This window comes from Peromyscus leucopus, chromosome 2 (genome assembly GCF_004664715.2).
Source record: "Peromyscus leucopus breed LL Stock chromosome 2, UCI_PerLeu_2.1, whole genome shotgun sequence".
Classification (NCBI taxonomy): Eukaryota; Metazoa; Chordata; class Mammalia; order Rodentia; family Cricetidae; genus Peromyscus; species Peromyscus leucopus.
Window position 1 is genome coordinate 113,594,519 of NC_051064.1, and position 22,317 is coordinate 113,616,835.

At 34.2% G+C, this 22,317-nt stretch overlaps 1 protein-coding gene across 3 annotated transcripts in view; it reads left to right on the forward strand.

Annotated features, from left to right (window-relative positions):
* Positions 1-22,317, forward strand: part of Agbl4 (ATP/GTP binding protein like 4) — a 1,176,960-nt gene that overhangs the window by 15,482 nt on the left and 1,139,161 nt on the right. The gene's annotated exons all lie outside the window — the stretch shown is intronic.

The following is a 22,317-nucleotide window of genomic DNA, read 5'->3' on the forward strand; positions in this document are numbered from 1 at the left end:
CTACACAGTACCGAGAATAATATGTATTATTTATCTGTTGGGTGAAATACGTGTTAATTACAGTTTATCTGTGGTACAGTTTATCAGTGAAGTTTCTTTGCTGCATTCAGTTTGGCAGTTCTATCTGGATTTGAGGGAGGATATATACTTTTAATGTCTTTTAGTGGTTGTTTTATTGTAGTCTATCTTGGGTTTTTGTGTATGAAACAGCCTTTCTTCTTCCTCTGTGTGTATCATTCCTGGACAAGAACTATATAATGACAACACCAACTGGCATGCTAATGTGGTTGGGGAAACTCCATAAAGTATCACCCCCCCCAGATGAAGAGGTACAGGCAGTCAATGACTACTGAGAGAGGGAGAATCAGTTTTCTCCGTGGATGAGCTTTTATGTAGGTTGTCTGATCCCAAGTGGTCACTCCTGGACACATGTATATATAAGCAATGCTAAATGGACTTAGTAGGTTGTATATGCATGTGTGTATATATATATGTGTGTGTATGTATAGTTATATATGTACTAGTAATATTTAAAGAGGAGGTAATGAATATGGGGACAAATAAGAGGACACAGGAAGAGTTGGAGGGGATTTGAGTGGGGAATAATGTAAATGCAGTATTCATGTATGAAGTTTTCAAGAAAAACAAAAGAAGTAGTATTTTATATTATGTAGTGTTGGCTTAGTTACCACAATTTGCCTTAACTTGTGTTTATATTGAAATAGTCATATTTCTCTATATATCTTAAGATAGTTTTCCTAGACATAGAAATTTTGGTTATCAACAATTTACATTCAAGACCAGGAATATATCATTTCATTCTTTCCTAGCTTTTAGTTTACTAAGAACAGATCTATTATTCTGATATTTTGGCTTCTGTATGATGTTTGGCATTCTTATTTTACATCTTTTAGTATTTCTTCTTTGCATTTTTTTTTGACATCTTGACTATGATGTATCACAGAGAGTTTCTTCTCTCATGACTGTTTGGTTTTTTTTTTTATATCTGTTTGTTTCTCTAGGTTTGGAATAGCATATCTAAACCATTAGCTTTTTATTTATTTATTTTTAAAAAAGTTTTTTTTTTTTTTTAAAATATGTGCTTCCCCTTCTGCCCCCCTTCTCTCCCACTTCTTCCCCCCAATCCATTCCCCATCCACTCCTCACAGAGGGTAAAGCCTCCCTTTGGGAGTCTACGAAGTCTGGCATACTAAATTGAGGCAGGACCAAGCTCCTCCCTGCTGTGTCAAGGCTGAGCAAGGTATCCCACCCTAGGGAATGTGTTCCAAAAAGTCATTTCATGCACCCAGGATAAGTCCTGGTTCAACTGTCAGGGGCTCTCCAAACAGATCTAGCCACATAACTATCACCCACATTCAGAGGTTCTAGTTAGGTCCCATGCTTGTTCCCCAGCTGACAGGCCATTATCTTTTATTTTAGCTTTTTCTTGTATTCATTTTCTTAGGTTTGTTGTCTTAAGTGTATCCCAGGCTTCTTAAAGTTTTCTGCTTGTGTTCATTGATTCTTTTTCTTTATGCATGCCTATATGTACTCTTGTCTTAACTTTGTCCTCCACCCCTAATATTTATTCTTCTGCTTGGTTTCGGCTATTGATATTTATTTAATCGATTGGTTCTTTAATTTTCAGAACTTATGTTTGCTTGCTTTTCAGGATCTTTAGTTTCTTGCTGAATTTTGCCTTCTACTAATTCTTTCATCTACTTTTGGTAACTTTTTGTCTGTATTGTGAATTGATTTAATAAGTTTCTTTCCCATGTTTTGTATTAATTTTCCTATATGTTTGAGTCCTGTAATTGGTCTTTGAATCTTTTTGAGAATAGTATTCTGAACTCTTGTTTCAACATTTCAGTTACCCTCATCTTCACTTTCTGGTGTTGAGTGACTGTCAGTTTGTAGAATTGTCACACTTTTTTTTGTGGTTGTTATTGTTATGCTTTGCACATCTGAGGTATATGCATTTTCTGGCTTGTGGCTTTCCCTGACTTTTCATACAGTTTTTTGTTTTTTTTCTGAGTTCTATTGGTGGTGGGTTGTCTTCACTTGGTTTATGTTCAGGGAGAAAGTCCACTGCAGTAATAATTGTGATGATTTAATACAAGTCTTGGTAGTTAGTGGCTGCTAGTAAAGATACTGCGCTCTTGACTTACATGTCCTGTGAAGTTTGACAGCAGAGTGGTCCTAGGAGCCTGTTAGCCAGTATGCTGCCTTTGGTGAAAGATTTCTGCTTTTCATAACAATTTGCCCTGATGTGCTTAAGGATACAGTTCCCAGAGATTCCAGTTTACCAGAAGTCATTTTGAGGTGGTACCCCATTTCTTATACTTGAATAGCTCCTTCTTGAGCCTTACTTCCATTTAGCAGACTTCTATTCTCCTATACTGCCCTGGGATCCCTGGTCTTGCACTAAAGTTTTTCTCAGACGTCTGATTCACATATCTGGGCCTGTGTTACTCTGCTGTTTCACCCCTGGGGCCAGCCCGTGCTCTACCCAAGGCATGTGCTTATTTAATTTTTAAAACCAGCTAAGCAATGTCTTTTTATTTGAAACCAAGGAGAATTTATGTAACTTCTTTAAATGTCTAAGTTTAAATCACCTTACTGATGTTACTTTTGTTTGACCAAGTTCTAAAATTGTAAAAAAAAAATCTGTTTTTTCTTTTCTATACGTGCATAAAAGAAGTGAGCTTGTCAACTGGTAAAAATTAAGGTAGTAATTGACTCAATGCTACTAAATGGATGGAAGCACTACAACATCCTAAGAGAATCGGCAAGGCGTATTTATTTTTGTCACGTCTTCTAATTGATCTTATATTTCTGAAATATTTTTAATAGAGGAGTAAAATAACATAATTAAGATGTTTGAGTAGAAGTTTTTTTTTTATTATTTATTTTTATACGAATCTTACTGCCTACTAGTTAGGAGCAGAGGAGTTTCCTTTAAACCTCAAGTACTCGTGTAAAAGAAAAAAAAAATCTGCAAAGATAGCAGAACAGTTGATTTTAAGTATTGTAAAATACAGCAAAGTTACAACTGCTCTTATTAAATGAACCAAGGACGTATTACATTGACTCATAGATTTGAGTACCTGGAAGTAAAAATAGGTATTCAAACAAGCAATTTTTAAAAATAAAAAGCAGAAAGGAAACACAGGAGTTATTGGAAGGTTGTACTGAAAAGACAGATCTACTTATCTTCTTCATATTATGCTAGCATCCTTAACTCATCTAGAGTACAAGTCATTGCTCAAGTTAAGCATTCCCTCTAGCTAGTGTTGTAGAATTAAGCTTTTGAAATAGGGTGTAGTTGGGATTTCTTTGCCTCACTTTATTTAACTTTTCATTCACATTCTATACCTGTCAGCATACAGGAAAAAGTCCTCAAACATCCCTTTTAATTGACAAATGCAGGTTTCTCTTTGTTACCTGAGCTCTCTGTATTTTATGTCACTATTACTTATTCTGTCTTTCCTAAGTAAATCATAATATAGGTAGACAAAAATGAAATGATTTGAAGACAAAGTGTACCGCTGCCATAAGGACCAGCCTCCAGCAGTGCAGGGCTCCATGGGGATCCCCACAGTCAGCAAACTAAACTTATCTGAGGGACTAAGGGAAAAGACACACATACTCTCTTGATGGTTTCTTTTGACTTTTTCTTTCTTCTCCTTTTTCTTCTATGTCTTTCTTGCTGTTTTTCTTCTCTCATCCTTGATGTTTTCTTTTAACTAACTTAATTTTTTTCCTTACAGCTTATATACCCCAGTAGAGTCTTTCAAGCAATATAAAAATTACAGTGTAGCTACATTCAGTTTTTTAGGTGAATGATTACAATGAATTCAAGTAAAAAAAGTGTTTTATTCATATTATAGGTGAAAAACAAGTTGTCCCAAGAATCCACATACATTCATGTCCAAGCAACTTGTTATAGATTAACATATTGTAAGCAAGCAAGGCATTTTTCTCAACCAATTATTTTTCTATGCATTTTGTAGTTACAAAGAAAGTATCAATTATTATTTATCTCAAAAGTTAATCTTATAAGAATCACAAATCTAAACTTTTATATATGAAAAAGAACCAGTCAGCTCTATTTTAAATCCTCAGGGTGCATACCCACTCATCAATAATTTTAATATCAGGAATCTGAGGACAGAAATGGGTACAAGGAATTATTTATCATCCCATCCTAGCAATTAAGGCATGTCAGGTAATAATAATTGGGCTGCTTTGTTTTTATTCCCTGATCTTAACTAGTCCCTCATTCAGCTATGTGCCTTTCTAAAACTTTAGATTGTCTTCTTGGGTTTTTCACCTCAAAGCTATTTGACAAAAACATCTTAGTCTAACCTAAGTTATTTTCAAAGCATTGTTTCAGCTATGATGCACTCTGAAACCTGTGAATACATCTCCCAACATGAAGTTAAAAGAACTTAAACTATTTGGGCTACTGGGATTCAATAGTTTTTTCTTAATCATTAACTTAAGCCACAGTCTATATGGCTTCTCAATAGAAACTCATTTGTTCTGGATGTGTGACGCTTCCTTGTTTTATTTTTTATCCTTTGTAGCCTCCGCTTTATTAGAGGCAGGGGCAACATTTTATCCTACCTTTACCTATGTTAATTTTCCCACTAAACTGACCTCTACCATAATTCCTTACTATATTTATTAAAACCTCCCAATCATCAAAATCCTATTTATACTAACATTATTATTGAGTAAAATCATTGCTTTAGTTAAACAGCACAGCTTAGGAGGAAATCATCTTCATAATCCACAGGTAAAAATGTCCAGTAGAATAGGATATTTTCAAAAGATGATCATACTGCATTAAGGGCAGTGGGGATTTCCCCATGCCCATTCACGCCATGCCAGATACCAGAGAAAAATAGCAGCAGCAAACATACAAAGATATAGCAGTAGCAAGAAACATTCTGGTGTTGAGGCTTTCTGAGCCTTGCCTATCTGAGATTCACCCATAGGGATTTATTTCCTGGTGGGCTAATCCCCTGAAATCAGTTGCCATCTGCTGCTGCTCTGACATGGCCATAGGCAAAAGTGATTTGCTCACATTGTCTAAATGTGCTTTTCTAGTTTATTTAAGGACTTCTCTTTCTCTACCCTACTGTTATATCTCTACTAAAAGTTTACATCCTCTTCTTCAGTAATCCGCTAACCTAGTTCCCTTTCTGTTTCTCTGATAAAATACCCCAACAAAAAGCAGTTTAGGGGTGAAAGGGGTTATTTTTATTCATAAGTCCAGGTTATAGTTCATCATAGCAGGGAAATCAAGGTGGCAAAAACTTAAAACAGTTAGGTGTGTCACTTCCAAAGCCAAGAGCAGAGAGAAATGAATGCCTTCATGTTTATAGCCCAGATAAGTTTTGTTTTCTTCAGTCTTACAGTCCAGGACCCAAACTCAGGTATGGGAGCTTCCCACAGTTGGCTGAGTCTTTCTACTCAGTTAATGTAATCAAGACAGTTACCTACAGATATGCCAACAGGTTCACCTGATGTAGGGTTCCTATTGAGATGTTCTTACAAAGTGTTTCTAGAATATGTCAAATTGAAATGAAAACTAATTCATCACAAAATTGTCTAGATGTATTTTTTTTTCTATTTTATCTAAAGACTTCTCTTTTCTACCCTGCTGTTAAATTGCTCCTAAAAGTTTATGTCCTCTTCAATAATCTCCCTAAACCCATGGTCTTACTTTTCTTTTACTATCTCTGAAGTGATTGTTTTACGTAGACTTCTCTTTTCAGTATCAGACTTACTTTCAATGTATTTTCTTTGCTAATCCATTTCATAACCTCATGTTTTCATTTTAATTATCAATCAATATATTATTTCTTGATGCCCTTAATTATATATATGCATATGTATGTGTATATGTCTATTTATGTATATATGTTTATGGGAGTTTCCTTTTTTGTTAATTTTTATCTGTGTTAAAACTGTTTAGTGATCTTTGTCTTTATTTCTGTGTTTATTAGTAAAGCACAAGCATTTGTAGGGCTTATTACTGAAGAAAAAGTGATCAGGATGAGCTGTTTGCCTTGGAATCTTTCAACAATCACTATCCATGGATAACTTCTTTTTGACTATTAGTATTTCCCAGAGAAGAATCCTTTCTAGTATGGAAAAGCTGGGTTGTAAGAATTCTTGTTGAGTTTGTGAAGGGGTTTAATAGATAGATTTTCTTTTAATCTTCCCAGTTTAGTAATGTTTTTCTGTCTGATTTTTAGAAAAATTTTATTAGCTTATATTAATCATGAATAGTAATTGTTTCCACTATGTTATTTTCATATCTGTGTATAATATATTTTGATCATATTTATTTTTCATTTTTCTCTCTTATTATCCTTCTGCTAATCCCCATTCACTTCCCAACTAGTCCCTTTTCTGTTTTCATGTCGTGTGTGTGTTTGTGTGTATGTGTGTGTGTGTGTGTGTGTGTGTGTGTGTGTGTGTGTGTTTGTTTTGATTAGAATTGTTTACAGGAGAGTGGATGAAGGGTTATTTACAGGTGCACAACCACCTTAGCAGTAGCTGCTTCAATGAAGAAAATGTCTTCCCCTCCCTTAGCAACCATTAACTGCTTATAGATCCTCATGAATGTAGACATCCTTCCATGGCAGGATTTCATTGGGCCCAATCTTATGTAAGCCTTGTGCAGCTATTAACAGCTACTGTGTGTTCTAGAGTGCAGCAGCCATATCCTGCCCAGAAGACTGCATTCCACAACACTCAGCTTCTTCTTTAGATTCTTACTTTTTTTTTTCTGCCCTTTCTTCTGTAATGTTCCATGAGCCTGGAAGGGGATGGTATAGATGTCTCATTTATGACTGAGCATCCAATACTCATTTATTCTCATTACTTTGACAAGTTTGCAGTTGGCAGCAATAACTTCAAAGAATCATAATTGTCTGATATTCTTTAGAGTGCACTGAACATTGTCTTTTCACAAATATTTCTGTTTTTAATGTTTCCTTTTAAAGTTAAATGTGCCTATGTGATGTGTCTTAAGTAATGAAATCCAATAGGATGTGATATGAATCACATCTGACCCATAACTACCATACTCACTGCAGTTTATAACAACTTTGTGAAACATGTGTGTGCATAAACAGAGGACCACTACCCTATAGAGTTGACTGTCTGAATAAGACATAAACTATTGTTATATCAAGGTTTTAGGTGTATAATATAACCTAGCAAGTGCATTATAAATCTATAAAATGTGTTTCTTGTCTTTTTATAATGGGAGAAAGCAGTTCTCCAGTGTGCTATGCAGTGGAGGTTATCTGGAGAATTGAAATTTTCCTGCTACAAACTCTTAACTAGTCCTGCTCCTTTTAGTTCCACCTGCACTTCCATTTTCAGGGTTACATTTGGACTTTTTTGGTGAGAATTCTCATGCCTCTAGGAATCACCTTATTCCTCCACAGAGTATAAGAATAGTCTCTGTATACTATTTGATAGCTTTCCAGTTTCCATCATTTTGTTACCATCATCTTCCTTTATCCTCTCCCATTGGTTTTATATGACCTTTTTTGTTTCATTTTATTGTCATTGTAATGACTTGGTCAAGTTATTTCACTATTAATAAATTATTTGTAGCATTTCCAGTGTATCGTTATCCCTAAACTTTGCAATATGCTTGGCCAAATTATTTTGTAAGTTATAGAAAATAAAAGAACAGTTTCCAAGACTTTGTACTCTGACTGACCCCAAAATTTTAGGCATTAATATGAACAAACTTTCCTCATTAGTGACAAATGTATTGAGTGTTTATGATAGATTATAAAATCTTGAAAGTATGGATTACAGATCTTACAATTTTGGTGTATTCAGTAGTATTTTATATTTTATTTATTTTGTTATAGTAAATAAAAGTTTAGTGCTGTGTTGTCTGATTTAAGATATTTTCACAGTTTGTTTATCATTTATGCATTACTTTCAGCTTAGTAGAATATGGCTTTGGAATATTGTCATTGAAACATTCCTAGTATGTTATTTGCAATGAGACTTATTATTATCAAATCTTTTTAAAAACGACTCTATGAGTCACAATATTACTCATTGAAAATTTAGATATGTACTTATAAATGTAAAAACACTGTCAAGAAATCTATTAAGAAGTGCATTTTTTATGATTTCAGAAGCATTTGAACTTTACCTGCTGTTCATTAGCTTTAGAATAAATTTTGACATTCAAGAATGGGAATCACATTTCATTAGTGTATGTTACTGATCTTCATTCAATTATTTGAATTTTTTTTACAAACTCCCATAAATCTGAAAAAATTGAATAGATGTTTAATTAGGTATTTAAAGTGTTGATTAATCTAAATTCTAATATTATTAAATTTCATGTAGTATTAGGTCCCCTGATAGTTTTGAACACATCTTAATTGTTACCACTCAGTCATATGTACTATTGTTAGACATATTTTTCTTAAAAACTTATTCCAGTAAAGTCTTCAAATAATGGGGGATGCAGTCTCAACTAAGACTCTAGTACTGGGACTGGGTTACATTCAATTGAATTGTTGACCAAAGCAGTCCTATGGAAATCCCAAACAACCCAGAATGTTGCCAGGACAATATGTTGCTCTTCACAAACTGACAACAAAACCCTGTCACTGAAGACAATGTCCACACAACTAATTGAATGTGGAGAGGTCAAGTTGGTGCCTACATAGAACCTTTACCTCGTGCTCTAGTGTCTTTGGTATAGGAAGGTACTCTGCAGGCTACTGAAAGGGAAATGTATACACCAACCCAGCCACATAACCTTTGATCAACAATGCTGTCCTTCCTGCAAAATATGCTAGGGCAATGGTGGCACAAAACTTGTGGGAGTAACCAACCAATGGCTGATTTGACTTAAGGCTTACTCCACGAGATGGAAGCCATACCTGACACTGATTGGGTGACCAAGAACCAGAGACTAGATTGCTCAGATACCTAGCATAAAACCAAATACTATTGGTCTTAAAAAGAAAGAGTAATGATAAAATGACTCCTAATGATATTTTGCTATATTCATAGATTAGTGTCTTACTCAGCCATCAACAGAGAAGCTTCCTCCAGCAGCAGATGGAAACTAATACAGAGACCCACAGCCAAATATTACAGGAGAGAGAGAGAGAGAGAGAGAGAGAGAGAGAGAGAGAGAGAGAGAGAGAGAGAGAGAGAGAGGACTGGAGAGGAGAGGAGAGGAAAGAAGAGGAGAGGAGAGGAGAGGAGAGGAGAGGAGAGGAGAGGAGAGGAGAGGAGAGGAGAGGAGAGTGAGAGTGAGAGTGAGAGGAGAGGAAAGATTAGTTTATGCCTTTTTATGGGACTCCTGAGTGTGTGAATGATTGGGTCTCTGATACTTGCACCTTCTCTTGTGCTCTTTTCCTTCGTTTGGTTTGCTATGTCCAAAATTGATGTGATGGCTTTTGTGTTATCTTATAGTTTAATTTGTTATGTTTTGTTGTTATCTCATAAGAGCCTGTGCTTTTCTACTGAGAGATAGAAAGAGAGTGGATGTGGATGGGAGGGAAGGTGGGGAAGAACTGGAAGAAGTAGAGGGCAGGAAAACTGTAATCTGGATATATTATATGAGAAAATTGACTATTTTCACTAAAAGGGAAAATTGTGTTATGAGGTAATGCCAACAGCAGACAAAATGTATCTTCAACAGGGAAGCTGGTGGACTGTGCAGGCCTCATCAAATCCAGTGAATTAATGCTTGAAAGAAAATTTAACAAATTATCTTAAATTATTACAGGAAACTATACATGCTATTACTTAGGAAGCAGAGCAGGGGGATTGGGAGTTCAAGACCAGCCTTAACTTTAAATAGGTTTGAGGGAATCATGAATTATATAAAACTCCATCTCACAACCTGTTCTACCATAGAGGGTAGAAGATTTCAGAAAAGCAAAAGAAAAATATTTTCTATAAGATTATAAGATAGATAAAAGAGACAAAGCACAGGATCCATTTCTTAATTTATGATTATGACACAGATTTTTTCCTGATTAGGGAATTGGTCTTAAAGGCTTACTTAATATAATAGCATACATTTATTACATGGATGGCACAATGCCCCCCCCAAACAAATACTAGTATTAGCTTTATGAGGACACTAAAGCACAGAAATGTTAAATTTCTGTAACTGGTTGACCAATTATTGTTGAGCCAAATTATTGAGTTATTGTTATTGTTATTATTATTATTGAACCAGACCATCTTAGTCCATTGTTTATGGGTGTATATGTAATAATAGATGCATACATATGTATATATGTCATATATATGTATTGCTTATATATAGGTTAAATTGTTTTAAATATTTTACAGTGGAAATAGAATAATTTTTTTTTCTGTAATAATGTCAATCAACAGATAATCAGATAACTGGAAGGGTTAGTTAAAATAGTGAATCAGAAAAATAGTCATATACAATTTAATGTATGTGAATATATATTCATTCTGTTATCTTTGGATAGTGGGCTCAAAGTTTCCTTTTGTTATTGTTCTCATTGTTAGAAGTCCATGTGGTTTTTTTGTTTTCTTTCCTGAAATTTGAGCAAAAATTGAAATTGCTATGGTTTTTAAGTGCTTCATAGTTATCTATTCTGTACTTAAGCCAACAAGGTGTTTTTTTTTGTCAATTTACCTTTTGGGTGTTTTTTTTTTTTCAGACATTCACCTTTGTTCCTCTTTAAATGGTCTCCTTTATATTTGTAATACAACAGTTGCTTTGTGATATTTAATTAAAATAATTACAATGACACATGCAGCTGGCATAAAGAGCCCTGCTATAATACAAACACTGAATCATTGGAAAACCTCATAACTTGATTCATAGTAGCATAAATGCAATGTACACCTGAGAACAGTTCCGTAATTTTGAACAATTAATGTGCCATGGTATTGGCTAGAGTAGTTTACAAAAGACAGGACGAATGCCAGTTTATTTTGTAGTTTCATTAAGGGGAGAACCATTTTATTTTTTGTTGTTGTCATTGTTTTGGAGTGTGTGTGTGTGTGTGTGTGTGTGTGTGTGTGTGTGTGATTGTTTTTGTGATACTGTCTCACTTTGTAGTACAGGTTAGCCTGAATTCATGAATTCCTTCTGCCTCAGCCTCCTGAGTGCTGGGATTATACATATGTGTCCAGCAAAGAGCAGTTTTATGTGGTACTATCTTGATAGTTATATGTACAGAAGAATCATAAGCAGAATCTAGAAGAGATTTGCACACTTATGTTTATAGCAGCATTATATACAGTCACAAGTATGTGGAGACAACCTGAGTATCCATTGGCCAATGAATGGATAAACAAAATGTGGCATCATACACCAGGGAATGTTGTTCAGTCTTGAAAGATAATCCTATCACATGCTATATAACCTGATCTTGAAGAAATTATGTTAAATGACATTAGCCAGTCAAGATGTGATAAATTTATATGATTCTATTTATATGAGGAATGTGAAATAGTCCAATTCATAATGAAAGTAGAATGGTAGTTACTAGGGGCTGAAGAGTGAGAAGTAGGGAACTGTTCAGTTAAGTGTAGAATTTCCACTGTAGAAAGCAGTGGAATATTATCTTCAAAATTCCCAAAGAACTTATCTGTACTTTGGAATTTTATGTTCAGCAATATTTTCAGTGAAATATCAGCATGGGTTAAAGTAATTTTCAGACACACAGGAAATTATAATATATATTTCTGTATATTTCTTCCTTTCTTGAAAATTGCTTAGGGATATAAACCAACAAAATTGAGGAAAGTATGCAGAAAGAGAAAATGGATCCAATTTTAGATGACATTAAGGGAAAACAGAAGGTGACTATCAATCAGTGAGTTTAGATATTGACTAGTTTTAGATTAATGTAGTAAGATATTAATAGTATATTCTTAGAAGAATACTTCTGGAGAAAATCCAGTACCCTTAACCATTTTTTACAGTGCATGGCTAGCTTCATTGTTTATTTATCAAGTAAGAAAAATAGAAAACCAATTAAAATAATAGTAGTAAAAGTAGAGCAACACCAATAATTTTTTAAATGAGGTGAAATAAAATATGGTACAACTTAAAGCAGTTGACAGAGGGTGAGAAAAGATAACACATTTTATCTTTATGCAAAGAATATTTTCTTCAGATGGACTCTGGCTTGTGGCACTAGACTCATGAAAAAGGAAATGCAATCCCAAGACCATCTGGTACTATAGATTTTATGTGTTAAGTAGTGTTAGCTGATTTACAATTGACTTTTAGAACATGATAATCACAATTGTTATGTCTATAGGAAATAATGTAAAAGAATGTAAAACTGACAACTTGAAACTAAAGATATAGAACATGGGAAACGGATGAAAAGTATAGGAATAAATAGGGACAGTTTCTTCACTTAGCAATGAATAATGTTGAAAAAATTAACTAGTGTAAGACAAGGATTAGAAATATGAGTGATATATACACACATATGTTTATAAAGTTAGGTTATAAATTACAAAATGTATGGGCAAATGTGGTGATATTTTATTTGTACTGAAATGTGGTGATTTTTTTTTATTTAATAAGACCATTTAGAAAATCATCTACAGGCAAAAAGTCTATGTATATATTAAGTCTAGTGTTTAATTGTTTCAGTTTTGGAATTCCTTCCAGAATGAAGCCTTTTTTGTCTCTTCTGTCAAACAGTGGCATCAGATAAGGCTGAAATGAGCCCAAGTAGGTTAGTTTTGCAGCCATATTCCAGCCAATTCTATCAAAGAGTCATATCCAGCACACTCTCCCTTGCTTTTAGATGTATCCATTAACAGATTGAGGAAAACAAACAAAAATAAAAATATTGTTATGGCTTTTTATATTGTTATGATACTTGTAGTAGTATAGTAATAACAATGGCCCCCAACAGTCACTGTTGTCGTCATAATAATAGATACTGTCAAGCAATGAGCACCAAATAAATGTAAAAACCATGTCAAGGCATCATCCATGAAATATTATTAATCTTTGTTTTGCTTTTCTAAGGCAATTGTCATCCTCATTTTACAGGTTTAGAGAGGTTAAATATATAAGCTTGTGATAGTGTAGTAATGTTAGAGCTAAGATTTGAAACTTGGCCTGTTTGACTCAATATGGCAAGTGATGTAACTGGAATGTACAACCCTTGGGAGGGAGTTTTAACCTTAGCTCTGCAGAATAAGAGAATGTGTTATACTTTTAGACAAGGTAGACTCTTTCTTGCTCATTATTTCAAGTCACTTGCTGTGAATTTTGTAAGTTATTTGTTAGCTATTTTTTGAATATTGATCTGATGTGTGCAAACCTTTAGGGAGTCTTTTATACTTGCCCTGAATTTGCACCATTTATGCAAGAGGGTAAATTTACAGGAATGTTTCACTGCATACAAATTAGTGCTTTTGCAAGCAGCAAGAGAATGGTAGAGTATGTATAAGTTTTTCTTTTAAGGTAGAATCTTATTATACCCAACACTATTGTATTTAAGGGCAGAGTTGCAATTAAATTTATAACTGCCAGTAGTTTTTGCACATGTAAAAGATATTCCTAATATTTTATCTTATTTTCTGTAATCATTATAAAATCAAATATGTAAATATGGTTTAGAATAGTAATTGCATTTCAAATTTGAATTTGTTTTATGCAGTTATTTAATATGAGATTCATTAAAAGAGAATTGTTTCTATAGTAACAGCAACATCATTTGATATCTTTAGAATCTCTGAGATCTGGAACATTTTTATTAAAAATATATACAGTATATCATGCAGACTCCTATGCAGGTTTAAATGTTCATATTTTTCCTTGTATACTTATTTTTTCTAGTTTTTTTTGTGAATTTTATTCTTTTTTATCTTCCAATATTTTTTCTTTTAAAACTTTAAAGCATATGTATTTAAAAATAAAAATGTCAAAAGAATTCAATGAGGAGGTGGATATTGGAGAGGATAGTAGGAGTAAGTGTGAACTTCTTTCTGAATGAACTCCATCAGCACACATGTTACTTCCTTCTAGGAGGAAACCTGTTACTTTATCTCAGGAGACAGTCTATTAGGGTCATGACAACTATTTTCAGAAAAAGATGGTATATCATAGCACCATAAGAACAGAGTCAAAATGAAATAGAATGCTTGATTAGTGACAAATTCCTGTTTCAAAGGTTTGTTAATACTTAGATTTTTAAAAAGCACAGTGATAAAATAATGTTCATTGTGTTTGCCATGTATTCCCCAAAGAAGGCATGTTTCATTTTTGTTTAGTTAGTTTTTGTTTTGTTTTGAGACAGAGGTATTATAGCTCAGGTTTCAAATTAACTTTGTAGGAGTGTAGCCTTGAGCTTCTGATCCTGCTTCTACTTCCTAAATCCTGGATTATAGGCATGCACCACCATGCCTAGTAAGAAGATGTATTTCTGTACATGAAAATACATTCTACTTGAAAATACATTCTATTTTCTGAAATTATACTCTTTGAAGCTCTCTTAAATTAGGCTTCATTGTATATCATTGGAATTGTCCATATTATGCTGAAACATCATTGCTAAAAAATCCCTTAAAATTTGTATTCTTCATATATTTGTAATTTTTTGTTTGACCTTTTATAAGTGACTTGATTTAGCTATCATAGATATGAATACTTTGTCATCAGTCACTTTCCTCCTCAAACTCCATTGTCTTTCTTCTCATTGAAATTCCTGTAACTTATGTACATATTTCTGCTATGTTGAACACTAAATTGAAAGCAATAAATTTCATTAATGTTCCATAGTTCTCCTACCTAATATTCTTTTAAAGAGCCTAGTGAAATGTCAGAAATGTATTTTAAAAACTCCATTCTCAATGCCTTCGTAAGACATATTTTTGAAAAGCATGTAATCCAGAAAAATTAGTAACATAATAATGTAAGAAATTTGTCTTTTTTCAATAAGATAATTTTGTTCTACACATGTTGAGTATCACTGCAAGTGATTATTTCTTTAATCTCCATTACTTTTTTATCTTTTGTTCTTTTCTTCCAGCCCAGACAGAGTCACTAAAATATCAATAAAGTCATGTTAAAGTATCATAAAATATCCTCAAATTGTCCAGGTATTTTCTATAATGTCAATAATGCCCTTAGGAATTTGGGATTTAATTGTGGATAACTGAGATAGTCTTTTATATATTCTTAGAATTATTTAAAACACTGCGTCTGAAAATATAGCATTGTGTGTGTTTCTATATGTAAAGCGTATGTATTCTAACATTTTCATACCCTTGTATATTTTAAATCAATATGAGTCAAAGAAATTTCCTGTTATGTTGGTAATGGTCTACTATATCTATCTGGTATGGTAATAGTAGCTAGCCATGTGCTAATGTGATATTGGCGAATGACCTTTGTGACAGAGGAACTGAGTTTTACATTTAAATAGCCGCAGGTATTGACTATTAACACCAGGCAAAACACAATTCTAAGTGAGTGAGTGAAACATCAGTTATTTTCTGGCCTGGCATACCCAAGCTGCTGCTCACAGTGGTGCCTCAGGTGCCAACAAGGAGTGTGTCCAGGCAAAATCTAGTCTATATTTGTCTTCCCAAATGCATACCTTGGCACAGGGCTCTACTCACTCAGAGGCAACTCTTTCCAATTCATATCAAGGCATTTTATGGTTTGGTGGCAGCTTTTGAAATCACTGACAGATAGTGATTTTTTTTCACTTCAGACCTTGGCTGTCTTATTTAATGGCTGTGTGATCTTGGGATTGTTATTAACTTCTCTGGCCTTAGTTTTTTCTTTCAGTGAAATGAAGACAGCACTACTCTATAATGTTCTTATAAGAATGAAATGACATACATATAAAATATTTGGAACATACAGAAAATGATCAAAGATCTTATTAATTCTGTTGAAGGAACACAACACCTTAAGGTTGTAAATTTCTGTAGCATTTTCACATTCATTCAGTACTGTCTATTTTGCATGAGGAAAGACACAAAAGGCAAATAGCAGTCTCTACTGTAAACGGGTTTGCATTTGATTAGAGATGAATAGTTTTATGGAATTATGTAGTTCAAAATTAGTTTACTATCACATTATACCTTAGGAAATGACTGGGAGAATTCATTTCAGTCAGTGATTATCACAGCTCTTAATTGCACCTGTTACTTCCTCTGACTTTATACCATTCAAAACTTATCTATTTCTATAAAGAGACCATGTTGTCCCACTTTTATATAACATTTTAGAGGAAACATTTTCTACTTACTAATGCTACCATATGTATGTTCCAAAATTTAAAATATAATCAACAACATTTCAGGTAGTTATTATCGCCCAGATTTAAAGACACAAGTCAATAAAACAAATGATGGCACGTGTTGGCAAGGGAAACAGTAGTCACTGCTGGTGGGAGTGCAAACTAGTACAGCATCTCTGGAAATCAGTGTAGAGAGTTCCTCAAAGAGCTGAAAGTTGATCTGTCACAAGATCTAGCTGCACCACTTGTAGCCATATACCAAAAGGACTCTACATATTACAACAGGGATACTTTTTCATCCACATTCATTGCTGCTCTGTTAATAATAACCAAATATTTGAAATAGCCTATCTGTCCATCAACTGTTGAATGGATAATGAAAAATGTGGTACATTTATTGAATGTTATTCAGTTGTTGAAACAATGAAATCATAAATATTTCAGGTAAATGGATGGAGCTAGAAACAGTCATCCTGAATGAGGTAACTCACACTACAAAGACAAATATTGCATGTTTTATCTTAAGTGCAGATGCTAGCTTTTAATTTTTAAGCTTTAGATATATATGTTTCAATCAGAACAACTATTAAGATTAGGTAGCTATAAAGGGACCAGGGAGAGGAAGAGGAAATATAGTATTTGGGGAAAGAGTGGAAGGGCAAAATAAAGGTAGAGACAACTAACACTAAAGGCCTTTGGAAAAGCTGTGTGGAAACCTATTGCTGTAGAAGCTTCCTAAAATATATGATATTATATATATTATATACACACACACTTTTTTTGAGGTTTGGCCCAAAGGGGTCCCATAGACAACCCCTAAACACCACAGGCTACTGACTAGGCAGTTGGTTGTTCTCCACAACCTGATGGTAAGGCCCTGTTGTTGAAGACACAACTTACTTATGTCATCAACTATAGAGAAATGGAGTTTATGCCCAGCTACAAGCTTCACTATTACTGACTAGTATTCAGGATGATAGAAAGAACTTTGCACACTACCAGAGGAGAAAAGTATTCACCAGTACCACCCAACTATAAATCCTATAACCTACAACAGAGATCTGCCTACAAGATAATGCTGGTGCAATAGTGACACACTTTTTAAAAATTGGATTTAAGGAGTGCTCTATGAGATGTAACCCACACCTGATACTGCTCAAGTGGCTAAGAACCTGAAATTACATGGCTTATGGGCCCTAGGGGAAAACCTACTACTGTTGTTCTATTAAAGGAACAGTATAATAAAATGAATCCTAATGACATGTTGTTATAACCATAGATAAAACTACTCAGTCCTCATCAGAGGAGCATCTTCTTGCAGTTGTTGGTGATTAAGAAAGTGATCCATAACTAGACAATGTACAGAGAATAAAACTTTGTAACACTCAGACCTACATGAGATGTCTTCATCAAACCCCTCCACTCAAGATTCAGGGATCTCTGCAGAAGAAGAAGTTTCAGAAAGATTGTTTAAAAACCAGAGGTGTTACATGACTCCAAGAAACTGTGTCTTACATACACAAGAGGACTTATACACATTTGAATTCACAGAGTGTGACAGCATACAGAAGACCTGCACAGGTTATAACCAGATAAAATGCTAGCACTGAGAAGAGGAGGTAATCACACACCTAACCAAGAAGCTATTTACAATTAGTACCTTCTGGGAAAGAAAAAAATCAGTTTCTTCCAATGGAGTGTCACTGGATATATCAACCACACACTGGTCTAGCTCCATGTCCAGAAATAATTTGGCTAACCCAAATGGGACTCCATTATTATTATTTTGTTGTTCAATTTTGTTTTGTTTTGGTATTTTTTTGTGTTATTGATTTTATTTTAGTTTGTTCATTTTGATTTCTTTTTGTTTGTTTTTTTGAGCCATAGAGATAAAAGATAGATGGATATATAGATTGATTGATAGAACAGAACAGAACAGAACAGAACAGAATAGGATAGAATAGAATAGAATAGAATAGAATAGAATAGAATAGAATAGAATAGAATAGAATAGATAGAATTAATGAAGTTGGGTGGGGAGAGAGATGAGGAAGACCTGGAAGGAGTGACAGGGGAAAGAATAAGATTAAAATATATTGAAAAGTAAAACAAAATGTTTTACGTAAAAAAGTCATGGATTTTTGTAATATTTATCTATTCATTCACTCATTTGAAACTTGCTAAATATCAACTTAATAAAAATCAAAATATCTCTTACATCTAATTTCTCTGTCATTGTAGCCAGAGCCAGTTTATACAGTCATCATTTTTCTGGGTAATGACTGATCATTACATATTTTATATAATATCCATATTATAGTTAGAAGGATATTTCTAAAAGATATACTTTTTTGCTTAATACCTCTCTGTAGCTCATTAAGACTTTTCAAGTTAACATGCTATACCATTTCATAGAATGTATTTCCAGGATGTGTCCCCTCTTTTTTATTTTATCAGTTGTTTATTAAAATTTACTGTGAGCTGGGTATGGCACTGAACAACTTATATTATATATTATAATTCAATGTTCATTATTATTATATCTAATTTCATATTTTAGGAAATTAAGTAACTTTACCAACTTACTTAAATAACAGAGATATAACTTTCAGTGCTCTTTACAAAATCTACGTTACAGTATTTATTTGCCCCCCTTTTGCTTACTTCTTAAGCACAATCATCTATCAAAGGATGTATACACCCTGCATCATTTCTATAATAAGGTATTGCATTTTCAAGCCTTTTAGCATTTTACTAGGGACTAGGATCTTTTGTTCATTTGTTCTTCAGAGCTTATCTTAAGAGATACTTCATTATCTTATAGTACTTCATGTTTATCTCTGTTACAATGCTTATAACAATATACTGTAATTTTCAACTTTTCTTTATTTTTCATTGGGTTAGGATCTTCCTCCTGAAGACAGAGGCTTTGAACTTGCTATCTCTATTCATAATACCTAATATAGTGCTAGAACATGGTATTAATTGGTTAATATTGGCTTTATATTTTTGTTTTTCTTTTTTTAGATAATTAAAAAATTATTATTATTCTCTCATGCATTACATCCTGACTACAGTTTTCCTTTCCCCCTCATTTCTTAGTGTCTCCACCCATCTCCCTTCTCCCCAAAATCTACACCGGCATCTCACTCTGTCTCCCCTCAGAAAAGAACAGATTTCTCAAGGACATTAACTGAACATGGCATAATATGCTACAATTAGACCAGGCACATACCAATCACACCAAGACAGGACAAGCAACCAAGTAGGAGGAAAAGGGTCCCATAAGTACACAAAAGAGTCAGTGACTGCCCCACTTTCACTGTTGTGAATCCCAGAAGAATACCAGGCTACTCAACTGTAACGTATATGCAGGAGACTGAGGACAGACCCTCTCTGTGAGCTCTACGCCCCTCCAGTCCTGACCTATAGATTCTGTGGGCCATGTACTCTTGTCCCTGACTCCTCTAGTTCCTCTGATCCTTCCTCCCGTCCTCTGCAGAACTCCCAAAGCTCTGCCTAATATTTGACTGTGGAACTGTGCATCTGTTCCCATTGGATGCTGGATGAAGTCTCTCTGGTCTCTCTAATGAGGATTCTGCTAGACTCTGGTCCCAGAATACTCTGCAGATAGAACAAACTGCAGGTAGAAGGTTTTGTGTCTGGGTTGGTGTCCTGATCCCTCCAATAGCGGCCTTGCCTGGTTATAGAAAATGGCCGATTTAGGCTCCTTGTCCCCCATTACTAGGAGTCTTTGCTAGTCATAGATTCTGTAGAGTTTCTATTGTACTAGATTTCCACCTCGCCCTGAAATCCCCACCCCCCAGTTACAGTCATTTCTCCCAGTACTCCTTACACCAGATGATGCCTCCTGCTCCCAACCCCACATGTGAAATCTATTTTCCTTTCCTAGGGATGTCCTTTCGTTTCCCTTTAAGCCCTCCTTGTTACTTAGCATCTCTGGGTCTGTTCACCATATGATTATCTTTTACTTTACAGTTAATATCCACTTATATGTGAGTAATACCACATTTGTCTTTCTGGATCTGGGTTACTTCACTCAGGGTGATTTTTTTCTGGTTCCATCTATTTTCTGAGAAATTGCCATATTGATTTCAAAGTGACTGTACAAGTTCGTACTCCAACCAGCAGTGGAGGAGTGTTCCTCTTGCTCCACATCCTTGCCAGCATGAGCTTTCACTTGTGTTATTGATCTTAGCCATTCTGACAGGTATAAGATGGAATTTTAGAGTTGTTTTAATTTGCATTTCCCTGATGGTTAAGGATGTTGAACAATTTAAGTGTTTCTCTGCTTTTTGAGATTCCTTCTTTGCATTTTGTTTTCCAATGATCTTTTGTTGTCTTATTGTTCTAGATAGAACTTCAAGTACTATATTGAATAGATATGGAGAGAGTGGACATCCTTGTCTTGTTCCTAATTTTAATGGAATCACTTTTAGTTTCTCTCCATTTAGTTTTATGTTGGCCATCGGCTTGCTGTAAATTGCTTTTATTATGTTTAGGTATGTTTCTTGTATTCTTGATCTCTCTAAGACCTTTAACAGAAAGGGGTGTTGGATGTTGCTGAAGCCTTTTTCAGCATCTAATGAGATGATCATGTGTTTATTTTTCTTTCAGTTTGTTTATATGGTTGATTATGTTGACAGATTTTCATATGTTGAACCATCCCTACATGTCTGGGATGAAGCTCATTTGATCATGATGGGTGATCTTTTTATGTATTCTTGGATTTGGTTTGCAAGTATTTTATTGAACATTTTGCATCAATGTTCATGCCGGAAAGTGGCCTGTAATTCTCTTTCTTTGTTGACGCTTTGTATAGTTTGGATATCAGGTCTTATAAAATGAATTTGGCAATTTTCCTTCTGTTTCTGTTTTGTGGAAGATTGAGGAGTATTGGTATTAGCTCTTCTTTGAAAGTCTGGTAGAATTCTGCACTAAAACCATCTTGCCATGGCCTTTTTTTGTTGGTAGACTTTTAATAACTGCTCCTATTTCTTTGGGGGTTATAGATCTATTTAAATTGTTCACCTGATCTTGATTTAACATTGGTACGTGGTATCAAGAAAATTGTTCATTTCTTTTAGACTTTCCAATTTTGTGGAGTACAGATTTTTGAAGTATGACCTAATGATTCTTTGGATTTCTTCGGCGTCTGTGTTTAGATATCCCTTTTCATTTCTGATTTTAATTTGGATATGTTTCCTCCTTTTTGTTCTAGAGCTTTCAGGTGTTCTGTTAAGTTGTCTGTATGAGAGCTCTCTAATTTCTTTATGAAGGCACTTAGTGCTATGAACTTTCTTCTTGGAATCACTTTCATTGTGTCACAGAAGTTTGGGTATGATGTGCATGTATTTTCATTGAATTCTAGGAAGTCCTTAATTTCTTTTTTTTATTTCTGCCTTGACATAATAGTCTTTCAGTAGGGCATTGTTTAGTTTTCATGTGTTTGTAGGCTTTCTTTTGTTTCTGATCTCAAGTTTAATCCATGGTGGTCTGAAAGGATACAGGGGGTTATTTAAATTTTCTTGTATCTGTTGAGACTTGCTATGTGACTGAGTATGTGGTCAGTTTTGGAGAATGATCTGTGAGGTGCCAAGAGAAGGTATATTCTTTGGTGTTCGGGTGAAATGTTCTGTAGGTATATGTTTTGTCCATTTGATTGAAAATGTCTGTCAGCTCCATTATTTCTCTATTTAGTTTCTGTCTGGATGACCTGTTTATTGATGAGAGTGGGGTATTGAAGTCTACCACTATTAATGTGCGAGGTTCAATGTGTGGTTTAAATTTTAGTAATGTTTCTTTTACAAATGTGTGTGTCCTTATGTTTGGAGCATAGATGTTAAGAATTGAAATGCCATCTTGTTGGATTTTTCCTTTGATGAACATAAAATGTCCTTCTCCATCTCTTTAGATTAATTTCGGTTGGAAAGTCTATTTTGTTATATATTAGAATAGCTATATCACCTTGCTTCTTGGGTCCCTTTGCTTGGAATATCGTTTT